General features: G+C 39.8%; 1 long non-coding RNA gene across 2 annotated transcripts; it reads right to left on the bottom strand.

The window, feature by feature from the left end:
* Positions 1-226: 226 nt before the first annotated feature.
* Positions 227-3785, bottom strand: LOC123168565 (uncharacterized). Of its 2 annotated transcripts, XR_006484409.1 has the most exons (6): positions 3196-3785; positions 2618-2692; positions 2125-2255; positions 1924-2046; positions 1783-1849; positions 227-601 (listed from the first exon to the last, which is right to left on the bottom strand). It is a non-coding gene; the product is annotated as an uncharacterized lncRNA (long non-coding RNA). The 2 variants fall into 2 exon arrangements; XR_006484408.1 differs by having other exon boundaries at positions 1924-2255.
* Positions 3786-4405: the final 620 nt, after the last annotated feature.

Raw genomic sequence — 4405 nt, 5'->3', positions numbered from 1 at the left:
CATTAAGAAATACCAACTATAAATTAACCCAAATTATAAGTGCCACAAGTGTGGCACGAAGCACTCCGGCCCTGGCTTTTTTACAACTAAAATTGCCATCCGAAAAGAAAAAACAAACCAAAAAAATAAAACTTGCCATCTACTACAAACGCACTAATCTCCTATATGTATACATGTATTCCAACAGCTATCATTTATCTTCACTGCATTTTGTGCCATCTATATATAACACACATGCATACAGTAATATATATATAACAACATGGGCATAGATATAAGCAATCCATCATCCATACATAAGTTCACAAGTCTACATCATGCATACGTAGGTTCATAAGTCCAGTATTGCAGGATAGCCAAAAGCACAAAGAAGATTCATCATGCGTGCCTAGATGCACACATGGGCATACAAGTCCAGTAACAGGACAGCCAAAAGCACAACCATTTATCAAGTCTAGATGCACACATACATAGATTTGTAGATTCATAAGTATTACAGTACATCGTAGACAAAAGTGAAAAATATCCTAGCAGAAGATCCTTTTAGCTCAACAACCACACCTCTAGAAACTTGTGGATGCAAAGGAAATTATACTGTGACCTGTCAAAAAAGGAAATGGATTAAAAAATCAGCTCGGACGAACATATGTTCCAAACGTAGAAGTAGCATGGGCAGAAAAAGAAAAATTTCAAATGAAAAGAACATGTGTGTCGCCCTGTACTTTGCGTTGCACAAGGCACAAACAGAATGTGTGTGTACTCATGCAATATGTATGGATCATTAGGAAGATCGATATAACCTATCACTATAAATATTTACGGATAGTCATCTTCTTTTGGTGTATTACTTTCTCTTGATTGCTGTGAAGTAAATAGAACATCCAAAAACTGCAGGTAAGGATTAGTTACTAGCAATCCAGTGGCAATGCAGGGTGTCCTCCATTCAGTTTTTCTGTACATGTTTGTTCTGTGTAGTGTGTGCTAATGCTAGACAGTGTGAATCAATAGTTATGAGAATGTATAACAACTGAACAACCCTTTGATTTTATCTGCTTCTTGGTTTCAGGAAAAAATGTGATTGAACAAAAGAAAAAAATTTATACACCCATAAATCATTATTTGCTGAAATGAATATAGGTTGTTCAAAATAAAAGAATGTTGGTCAAGTCGATCACTGTTTCTGACTGTTTTGTGTTACTTGAAAGGAGAGATATATCAAAAGAGATATTCTTTCACTACAAAACAATAAAGCATGAATATATCATTTGATAAGTGCTCCACCTTTTTTGCTGAATATATTTCATGGTTAGAGAATCTTAGTATGCTCAAATGGATGTAGTATTGTTAAACCATGAGAGAAAATTTTATATATGAAATAAGTTAGAGAATAATTGCACCAAAGATTTTGGGATAACATTAAAGATGGACATGGATATTCATTTTTCTTATATTACAAGTATTTCTATATCTGATAACCCTTTACCTGAGTGTTTCAGGAACAAGCAAATCAGGTTAAATGCTGCCTACAGGAAGGTAAATCGTTGCAACATCCATGGTATATATGCATCTCTTGATCTCTTTTATTGATGGTTTAAGAAATCAGGCCATAACCCTGCTTTATAGATAAAGAAAAGTAGCATCCACAAGACCCTAACATACGAGGGATCCAGAAGATATAAATTTTGGAAGAGCTAGCTCGTATACGCATTGTCCAGAGGATAATGAAAACAAAATTAACTTGTCTTTAGTCTAATATTACAGAATTCTAAGAATATGTAATACCTCGTAGATGCGGGGACTGCTTCCGGTTGTGATGGTTGCTTCTGCATACTTTACTATCAACTTCTATCTGCATATATAAGATTGTCAAATACATTGCAAATTTCAGAAACCTACATACATTTTAATGTGAGAAAAGTGTACCACATGATCATTCAGGTTTTCAGCAGCCATGTCCTCCAGTCATGCTTTGTAAGTGATATGATCTCAGATCTTAGTCGGCATCTAGGCATTTTGACAGCTGACTGATTAGATGTGTTGCCTTTCCTACAGATAAGCACAACTTGTTGTTAAATAGCTTCATACATCTGCAAAGATGTATCAACACACAAAGGCCGCCGTCACCTTTGTCTTGTTGTTTTGTCCACGCAAGACTTGGAATGAATTCATGCAACCTTTCTGTGACATGTCTTACATTCCCTATTTGCAAATCTTCATGCATAACAGCATCAGCTCATCCTCCTCTGTTTGCCATTCTTTTCATGAAAAGAAGTATGATCTCAGGATTAGTACAAGTGTTATGCAATCTGAAATAGAAGAACAAAGAGGTACTCTGAAGGAACACTTCAATATAAAAGACGGAATTAGCAATAGTGCATCTTTACCCACTTGTCGTGTATACGGTTGTGAAACCAATCACATTCAAAAGAGCAATATATCCTTTGTGGTGATAGTCCAATTCCAGAATTTCCATTATCACACCATAATATATTTTACCACCATATGATACAATCATGCAATGATTGAAAAAAAATTACGAGATATTCCAAATGTAGTCAAATGATACCACGCGATGGAAGTACCAATTTAACTCTTCAACTAGGATCAAGAATCTCACCATAACCATGAAGTGGTACTTGTTCGATTATTTATGGCTGCAAGTTGGATCCCTCCTCCACTTGCGAACCTAGACCTGAACATCAACAGTAAAATGTTATTCGTGAAGACCTTGTTTAAAATTATCAATCTATCTGTTAAACTAAAAATAGGTCTTAGAAAAAAAACTGAGATCATCTAGACATAATACAAATGAATTACTAACTCGAACGGATTTGTAAAATGGTATCTTGTACTCTAGCTAAAATATCAATCTATGTATTAATTAAAAATATGTGTGAGAAACAATAGAGATCCTATCTAGTCAAATCATGCTATATTCAGAGTACTTAAGAACATTTGCATAAAAGCAAAAATATGAACGAATATAGCCACTTGGATTCCCAGCAAAAGAAATATCCTTTATCTCATGACTGTCGTATTAACTTATCACACATTGTTCCTTACCATCATCTATTAGATTCATAGCTCCCAGCCAAATTTACTACCTTAGAAGAACTAAAAATCCTTGGATGTCACAGCACAACAAAACATGGTTCAAAATTCGAAACCACACAACTGAAACTTCTAAATGCATACCTCTTCAGAAACTGGGGGAGCACAAACAGAGGTAAGCGGTGCAGTAGCTACTTGTTCTGCTACTACTGCTGCTTCAGATGGGCACGTCCTCCCACTGATTTGTGGGGAGTGCAAATGGAGAGGATGTGATACGCAGTATGGAGCAGGCACTGAGGAGATGCGGTGCTGCTGTGTGAGGGGCGAAACAGGGGGCCCGTAGGTGGTAGGTGTGTCCGCGGGGTTGTTGCTGCGGCCGCCTGAATAGGGATGGGGCGGCGGCGTTGGTGGGGGATACTAGTGTGGCGGCGTCGGTGGGGATGGGTGGCAGCGTGGGATGGGGGTCGCGGGCGCGGCGGCGAAGATCGGGGATGGGGCGTACGGCGGCGCGGGTGGCGGATGCGGGTGGGGGCGAAGATGGGGGATGGGCCGTGCGCCGTGATGTGGAAGTAGGGTGGCGACGGCGGGGCGGTGAGGGCAGCGGTGTGATTGGGGAATGGGGCAGCGGCGCTGGGCTTGGCATTGTGGATGCAGGATGCGGCGGCGGCGGCGTTGCTGTTAGGGTTAGCAGCGGTTGGGTCAGGGTGAGAGAAGAAGTGGTGGGGAACGGGATAAAATAGGAGTACCTCTTTTGTGGAAAAAAATAGGAGTACCTAATTAGGGCCGCATAGCACGGAGACGATTCGAGTAACTTCTGTTGTTTCAATTTTTCCCACGCCAGCCTCGCGCCAAAAAGAATTCAGCCCGCGCCAACGTGCTTACCGACGCAGCGTTTGCCCTCGTTTTGATTCCAGGGCAGTTACACTGACCGTGAACTTGCCGGCAGATACGCTGCCCTTTTACTGTATCATTCCCGGCAGATAATTTGCCCCTAAACTTTTGCCATGGTATAGTGAAAAGAAAGTTGCCATGCTTGACAACTTAAGTTGTCATCCTCACGTCACTAAACTTGTCATAAAAAACGTTCGGAGTTGCCATGTGTTCGTGTCACACGTGTAACACTTATCAAAGTCCCAAATTAAGTAACTAATTGCAGGTTTCAGAATTCTCAGAAGTTAAACTGATAAAACAAAATTGAGCTCAGATTACTATATTAGAAGTGATATGTGACATGAAAACTACATAGGCTGACCCATGTCTGCATACACCTCTATCACACTTCGTGTGATCCCACATCTCATATCTCAGTGTGTTTTTGGCATTATCTGTTTCAACATATATTGATTTTTCATTT

This window comes from Triticum aestivum, chromosome 7D, assembly GCF_018294505.1.
Source record: "Triticum aestivum cultivar Chinese Spring chromosome 7D, IWGSC CS RefSeq v2.1, whole genome shotgun sequence".
Classification (NCBI taxonomy): Eukaryota; Viridiplantae; Streptophyta; class Magnoliopsida; order Poales; family Poaceae; genus Triticum; species Triticum aestivum.
This window is presented reverse-complemented; position numbering and strand designations above follow the sequence as displayed.